This window comes from Lynx rufus, unplaced genomic scaffold (assembly GCF_022079265.1).
Source record: "Lynx rufus isolate CCGP_SWC_20201006 ecotype Redwood Valley unplaced genomic scaffold, mLynRuf1.p SCAF_2, whole genome shotgun sequence".
Taxonomy (NCBI): Eukaryota; Metazoa; Chordata; class Mammalia; order Carnivora; family Felidae; genus Lynx; species Lynx rufus.
Genome location: NW_025814834.1, coordinates 167,351,485 through 167,360,587, shown reverse-complemented (window position 1 = coordinate 167,360,587; position 9,103 = coordinate 167,351,485).

Genomic DNA, 9,103 nt, shown 5'->3' with positions numbered 1-9,103 from the left:
GAGCACTGAAGTAGACCTCGTCGTATTAAATATACATGATGTTTAATAGTAAATGTATCTGTAACACTTAAAATCATGTATTGGAAAGAGACACTGCTTTTAAATATACACTGCCTGATGTGCCTTTGAATTGATTTTCCTGGGCTAACAAACTTTTACACAAAATATATAGCTGGTAGCTTAACAAATAAAACATGTGTATTTACTATTTTGTTCCTATGAATTTAATGCTAAAGTGACCCAGTGCAGGTTTGAATGGATGGTATTAAAATTTACAGGGCTGAAATAGCTTATTATTCTGCTGGTTAATGTGGCTTGTATCATGGATCATTTATTTTTACGGAGCTTTCAACCCTTTGTGTGCATATGAAATGATGCTGAGGCGTTGTTCCTGGATGGTAAGTGAACTGCCCAGAGGACATTTGTTAAAGGTCAAAGACAAATTGTACACATGTGGAGAAAATTAGCAACGCTATAGTTCTAAGGAAAAAATGATGTGTAATTCATATCAAAAAGAATTTAACAGATGAGAAAACAGTTAATGCTTTATACTTTTAAAATGTATTGATGTCTTATTTTTCTCAAAAACAACCTGTACTAAAAAAAAGAAAAAAATGTAACTTTTGAAATCCCTTTCCTTCTGCTTGTTCTGGCTTTTAAGGTAACTTTTCATTATGAATTGGTGAATTTTCATTATTTTTTCTGTTAGGGCCTTAGTGGGAATAGGACTATGTAATAATTCACTACAACCAATATTTGTCAACCTCCCTAGGCCAGTTTTGAATATGGATTAGATCATAAGTACAGTAAGTAAATGGACTGAATATTTTCTTTACACATTTGTGAACATCTCCCCTCTTGGAATGATAGCAGGGGCAATCATACTGCAATTTTGCATGAGTAAATTGGAATGAAGAAAATTCTTTAGGACATAGAAAGTCCATTACAAAAATGGCTTTATTTTTTTTAGAGTTCTGAAGTCTCATCCATGAGATAATTTCTTACCATCTGTCCTAGGCTGTGTTAGGAATCAAAACCTTAAAACATGATGGTAGTTAAAAAGCAAAAAAGGAAGCAGTTTACCCGCATACTGCCATGTACTGTAATTCAGACAGTCAATGATGAATTCTAGCAATTATATGGTAGCATAAGAATATACAGTAAAAACTGGCTAATTGCAACTAACTTGGAAGAATACTGGTTATCATAGAAAGCTTTATGATAGAAAGTTTTGAGGGAGGTATTAGCTAACACCGTGGTGGTAATCATATTGTGAAATATAAACGTATCAGGTCAACACATTGTATACCTTACCTTTTTTTTTTTTTTTTTTGAGAGAGAGACAGCACGAGCCAGGGAGAGGGGCAGAGAGAGAGAACCTTAAGCAGGCTCCATGCTCAAAATGGAGCCTGACATGGGGCTCCATCCCAGAACCCTGGGATCATGGCCTGAGCTGAATCAAGAGTGGGATGTTCAGCTGACTGAACCACCCAGGCACCCCTAAAACTTTATTTTAAAGAAATGACACTGTAAATTTGAGGAAATTGTTTCACTTTGAAACACCCTGAACTTTCCTAGTATTTTGCCTTTCCTATAGGTGTTCTGAAAGTGACATCCTTCTTCCCAGATCTGTACCCCTACCGTGGAGCCTTCACTCCTGCTTTTCCCTACCCAGAATGCCCCGTCCCCCACTTAAAGCAACTCTCTTTACTTTTCAGCATCAGACTTGGGTCTTGCCTTTTTTCTAAATCCTTCTCCATCCATTCCTTCCTTCCTGTTCTCTCTCTTCATTTATCTCTCATAGTTGGGCTCCTGATTATTCTCTAGCTAATTTGTGAATAATAGTTTTGTTTTCCTTACTAGACTGAAAACATCTTGAGTCTATGGACCACATATCCTGACAGCACCTATCAATAAAATTGAACACATCTTAATTTTTCAGGCAGGAATCACATGCACTGATTGTACTGTGCCACCTAACCACCAACAACAGAGATAATAGAAACACACAGTTCGACTCTAGAGGAACTGGGAAGTGACCACAGAACAGGCTAGAATATGTTTTCATAAGAAAAGTCCAGAATATCTTTATCTGTTTAAGGGTATCAGGGAAGGCTTCATAAAGGAAGTAGCACTTACCTAGATTATGAAGTTGCTAAGTAGAAGTTCAATAGACAGAGGAGTTCAGAATACAGGAAGAAGTCTAGACTGGATAAAAACAAAACAAAACAAAACAAAACAAAAAACCCACAGTATTGATGAAGATAAGTGGTTATAACTAACACTGGAAGGGTCCATGGATAGTAACATTAATGTCTGGGCAAGAAAGCCACACTCAGGCCGTGGGTAGTCATCGAAGGCTTTTCATTCAGCTCATGGTGTATATGGAGTGATTCTTTAGGAAGACGAATGTGTCAGTAAAGAGCAGGAAGACTACTTAGAAGAAGGGAGAGGTAGTGAGAGGCTGAACAGTGTGAAATGGAAAGGAGAGGACAGTTGTCCGGAACCTTTTAAGAACAAAGGGCAGAGGGGCAGAGGGCAAAGTCTTCATGACCAGGCAAAGGGGAAAGAGGAGTCAGAAGTGGTTCTAAGGCAACACAATAAAACAGCTCTAGCCGTTTGCAGTCTCAGGTCTGAGTCCTGCTGTTCTAGTCACTAGTTAAGTAACCTTGAATAAATGACTACTAACCTGACTTAAGCCGAAACTTCCCCACCTCAAAGCAAAGCAATGATAACACCAGTCAGGATCTGCCTCACAGAGTTTGGAGTGAGGCAGGCGGTGGGGAGCTGACAGCCTAAGAGCCGGCCCCAGGAGGCTGAACACTGACTCTAAGGGAAAAGCTTGGAGGTGCAGCCTAAAACGAGCTTGTTTTAGCTTGCTAAAAACGAGCGAAAATACATGTTTGCTAAGTGCTTAACAGATGGGAAGTCCTCAATCAATAGTAACTCGGTGATTGGAGTTGAAAGTTTGAATCTGGGCAACTAAACCGATGGTCCTGTGAGCAAAAATAAAGAAGTCAGCAAGGAAGAATTTGAGAACTAAAATGCTAACCTTGATTTTGTACTTGTTGAATTTAAGTTAATAATGGGACGTTCGGATGGAAAAAGCCTGAGGCAGCTGAAAAAGTGGGACTGGGGCTGAGCTACATCAAGGTGAGAGGTTTAGACTTGGCAGTCATCCAGATTGAAACCTAACATCTTCCTCCTGCTTTATGAAATATTCATTAGCAGCAGCAAGTATAGTGAGTACTAATAGCAAATTACTGAAAATTCAGTTAACTCTGGGAATGTCAGCAGGAAACCCTCCCCCCAGAATCAGCAGGGAAAATTTCCCCCAACACCGAAATTAAATGATGCCTTTCTTTCTTTTTCTACTTTTAAAAAAATCTAAATGATCCATCTCTGTTGTCAGACATCATAAAAAATAAAAGGTTTTCTCAAAAACACATCAGCATATTGAGTGGAAGTGTCAGTGCTGTTGTCTGTTGTCATTGTTAATAGGATGACTTTAAAGAAAATATAATAGGAGACCCTTGCAACAGAGTCCAATAGATTACACGCTGGGAAATTAAGCGCTGCCCAGCTCACTGATTTTTTTAAACTGTTGGGAATTATCCAGTATAGAGGGTTATTTAAAAAACAACAGTTGAGAAATTAGAATTTTTAAATCTAGCATTTTAGAAAATGAACACTTGCCTTGTTGGGACCATTATTTGCCCTGTCTTTCTAGATATTATCAAAAAACACATTAAGAAAACTCAAATAGTTACGGATAACTTACTATGCTTTTTTGCTCTCTCAGTTCTTAAGGAAGTGGCATACACCCACCACTTCTGATTTTCTCTGCTACTCTGCTTTTCCCTCCTGCAGTCTGTTCCCATCCTCACCGCCATGATGCTTTCACTAACAGCGGAACTGGTTCTCCAGGCCAAATTGGCCACACATTACTCTGGCCACATTCCACCTCAGCTCTGTTCTGAATTCATTTCTTTTCAGCAGCAATGTGGTATAGTTGTTTTTGTTTGGAGGCTCGGGTTTTTTTTTGTTATTTTGTTATTTAAGCACAGACTTGACAAATAGTCATTTTTGCTTCCAGCCTTTTTTAGCTTGTGTGACTTTGGGCAAAGTGGCCAGTGCCCTGAGCCTCAGTTTTTTCAAAGGTAGAAATGATTATAATAATGATCACTACTTATTGATTTGTGGCCAATGACCACTGCTCATGTTCTTGCCTTGAAGACTTAGAAGAAAAGTATCCATAAAATGTCTGGCCTATCATAGACCTTTATTGTGGACATCCAATTTCTTCCTACAGATCCTGTTTTCCTAAAGAATTGAGCATATGTTTTAGCAATTTCGGTTCACCCCATAATGTCATACCGTAGATTACCTGATGTTTTTTCTTTCTGTTCAAAGTTTTAATCATCTATTGCTAGATCTTTGACAAGTAATTTTTCCTCAAGTCCACATTTATTATGAAACCCTATTTATCTCCAAATTAACCTCTTTTTGCTAACCTCTATTTTTATACTGCTTCCAATCAGATGTCTTGCCTCCACTTCAGTACTTGGTTTCTTTTAATGTTTTTGCTTATTGCTACTTGTTTTTTCCTGTCTTAGTGTCCATTTGATCTCATATGTTCTCTTCCCTTCTTCACATGCGTGAACACATACTAGAACACAACTATAAGGTTTATTGAGGCTTAAATATGTTAAGTATCTGATTAAAGTTTCCTGTAATTTCTCCTCGGTAGCTTTCATCACAGTTTAACTACAGTACACAACTTTTTCTTCCCCCTAGTGCAGGACACAACTTGAAACTTGTGGTTCTCCACCCACCCACTAGGCTATTTCCCTACTTAGCAAGGCAAGGAACCAGTATAACCAGTATGGGAAACACTAAGTTTCACTTTACATTTGTAGTCATAAAAGGAAAATTGTTGCTTCCCACAAACCATGAGGGTGGATCATCTAAATACCAAAAGAACAGAATATCCAGCCTGATTTGTGCAGGGGGTGCTGGAAATCATTTTTAAAGTTCATATGAGAAATATTAAGCTTAGCCGTTATTTCATTTCAGAGAAAAATAAACTGTATGTTGTTAGTTAATTATAAAAATACATTATCTTTATATTTTTTAAAGAAAATTTATTCTATAACAAGAACTTTGGTAGGAGAGCTAAAAAATTAAAAATACAGCTAAGTTGCTTACTTGCATCCTTGTTCAAAAACATAAATAAAAGTCTTCTAAGGACTCACTCTAGAGAGTTGGGTCAACCTGAGAAAATTAGACAATTAGGAAATGTCCTTAAGCATAGGTCAGAAAACAATAAGGGGCCAGATAGTAAATATTTTCAGCTTTGTAGACCATATGGTCTCCCACTTGACTACTTAACGCTGCCATGGAACACAAACGCAGCCATGGACAGTAAATAACCATGTAAGTGTGCTGTGTTCCAATAAAACTTTGTGTAACTGAAAGTTTAATTTTCTACATTTCTCATGTATCATGAAGTTACTCTTCTTTTGACTTTTTTTCCAACTATTTTCAAAGTAAAAACCCTTCTAGTATGTAAGCCATACAAAATCAGATGATAGGGGATATTTGACCCATGGGCCATAGTTTGACCACCTTTGTTCTAAAGGGTTCATCTTAGTGGAGGAAGAGAATTAGAATCATAATAAGGAAGTTGAGATTTTAATATATCTAGCAGAAAGTGGAAAGTAACCGGCAATGACATAGAAAAAGACAATAACATTTCTAAATTAATAAGTGAGAAATGCAAACAAAAATATTAAAATAAATACTAGATTATATGGAATATAATCAAGTATATCATGTCACTCATTAAACATGAATTTGCTTCATTTTCTTATCAGATTGAATTAACAAAAGCCACAAATAAATAAAAAAAACACATTCAGTTCTTCTGATATACAACATATCAAAGTAAAGATTACACCATAATCAGATTTATTCTGAGGATGCAGAGAAATCTCAACATAAGACTATCAAAGTAATTCTTCATTTTAACAAAAGAGAAAAATATATGATGAAGTTAAATAGGTATTTGATAAAATCGAGAAGCTGCTTATAACAAAATAAATTCTTAAGCAATATATAATAGAATAACACTCTTAAGATGGCCAATAATATATATACATATATAATGTAAAGACTATTGCTTTACTATTTATTTTTAAAAATATTTTAAACAGCAAACATCATACTGAGTACTGAAATGTTAAAGCCATTTCCATTAAAATTAGGAACATGAAAGAGATGCTTACTATCATCACTGTTGTTGAGAATTCTTGAGTGGTTCCCCTCCCTGTAAGGCTCTCCCTAGCCACCTTGTCTCAAATCCACTCCACCACCAAACCTTCCTATCCCCCTCCCATACTTTCTTTTCTCCTCAGCATCAGTCATTATTTAATATTTCTATTGTTTACGTCTGCCTTCCACTAGAATATACACTTTATTCATCTGTTTTATTCACAGTTGTAGCCATAGAATCCACAACAATGCCTGGCATTAATCTCAATAAAGCATTGCTGCATGAAGAATATGAAGCAATAAATATTGGAAGAGATAAAATTACCTTTTTATTACCAGATGATAATATTGTATACCTAGAAAGCCCAAGATAAACTAGCAAAGCAGCCATTAAATTTAATAAAATAACTGGAGAAGGCTCTGGAGAAAAGATGAATGTACAAAAATCAAGATTTTTCTTTGTACCACAGTAAGATTTAGAAACGAGCATGGGGGAAATTTCTCATTCACAGTGGCAAATAAAAGTGGCAAATAAAAAGGTAATATAAAAAGGTGCAAGATGTACATAATTAACATTACAAAAAGTTATTAAAAGGAATAAAATGCTATATTATTATAGAAACATATTTTGGATAGGAATTCTTAATATCATAGAATATGATATTTCCTTCATTAGTATAAATGCAATGCAATTCAAATTGTAATTCCAATAAAGTTTTTGGGGAACAAAATAACATAATTATAAAATCCATATGGAAGAATCTATGTTTCATAATAGCCATAAAAATTCCCCCCAGAAACCGAATCTATAATGATGGACAGCTTTTCTTAAAAGATATTAAAATTTCCCATAAAATTACTGAAATCAAAGTAGTATGTGGCTAGTTCACAATAAGTAGAGAAGTGAACACAAGAAAGGCCCTATAATAGTTCCAAATGTAATGAAAAAAACATATGACTAAAGTGACATGAAATTTCCATGGGCAAAAGATGGTTCATTTAATAAATAATGCAGGAAAAATGTTCTGTCCCTTTGGAAGAAAATGAAAATTAAACACTCTATACAAAAATAAGTGTAATGTGGATTAAATTTACTTTTTTAAAACGTATTTATTTATTTTGAGAGAGAGAGCACTTGTGCGTTTGCGAGGGAGGGGCAGAGAGAGAGAGAGAGAGAGAGAGAGAGAGAGAATCCCAAGCAAGCTCTGTGCTATTAGCATGGAGCCAACCAGGGGCTCAAACTCACCAACCATGAGATCATGACCTGAGCCTATAACAAGCAGGACGCCTAACCAACTGAGCCACCCAGGCACCCCTAATGTGGGTTAAATTTAAATGCAAAAGATATAAAACAAAATTATCAGAATAAAACATAGTAGAATTGTTTTACAACCTCGCACTAAGGGGGATATTCCTAAGCAAAGCAGAAAATACAGAAACTATAAAAGACAGATATTGACAAAAGACTAACTGAAGTCAAGACATACCAAAGAGGGGGAACGTATTTTTCTCAGATGACATTCAAAAAGTTAGTATCCTTAATATTAAAGAACTTTGAAAAGTAACAAGAAAGCTATCATAAATACATTTAAAAATGGGCAAAGCACAGAAACAGACTAATTTACAGAAGAGAAAATACAAATGTCCAATAAATCCAACGGTGACCATAGCCATGATAATGCCAATAAAGTAAAAAATGATATTCAGTATTTCACCTTTAAGAATTGCAAATTTTTAGCAAGTGCAGTAACACTATGAATAGGTGAGAATATAGAGAAATATGTACTCACACGAATTTCTTGTAGGAATATGGATTAATACAAACTTTTTAAATGGTAATCTCTTGGTATATGTTTTTTTTAATTTTTTTAATATTTATTTTTGAGAAATAGAGATAGAGACAGAGTGTGAGTGGGGGAGGAACAGAGAGAGAGAGGGAGACACAGAATCCAAAGCAGGCTCCAGGCTCTGAACTGTCAGCACAGAGCCTGATGCGGGGCTGGAACCCACAAACTGCGAGATCATGACCTGAGCCGAAGTTGGACGCTTAACTGACTGAACCACCCACGTGGCCCTCTTCATATATGTTTTTAAATTTAAAATACACATACCAAAATGTTACTGAAATATCTCCAAGATATATTACATACAACAACAGGATGCAAGTAGTATGGTAGTCACTTTCTGTGTAAAATAGTATGATAGGGGCACCTGGGTGGCTTAGTTAAGGGTCAGGTCATGATCTCACGGTTTGTGGGTTCTAGCCCTGTGTCGGGCTCTGTGCTGACAGCCCAGAGCCTGGAGCCTGCTTCAGATTCTGTGTCTCCCTCTCTCTCTCTGCCCCTCCCCTGCTTGCGCTTTGTGTCTCTCTCAAAAGTAAATAAACATTAAAAAATCTTTTTTAAATAGTATGATAAACCCAGTAGGTATTGTATTAGAGTAGGTTAATTCCTGTAAAAAAAAAAAAAAGAATCAAACATCAAACAACTGGGTGCCTGGGTGGTTCATTTGGTTAAGCGCCTGACTCTTGATTTCAACTCAGGTGGGGCTCCATGTGGGGCTCCATGCTGGGTGGATTCTCTCTCTCCCTTTCCCCTGCTTGCACACCTTCTCAAAAAAAATGAAAAATAAAACGAAAAAATTTTTAAATGTAAATACATAAAATAACTCAAAGGCTATTACTTGCTAAGTTGAGGAATAGTATGAATGATTTTAAGGGCTAGTCTTGGAGTGGCACATATCACTACTACTCACATTTAATTGGCCAAAATTAGTCACGTGACCACATATACCTGCAAAGGAGACTGAGATGTCTAGCTGTGTGACCAAA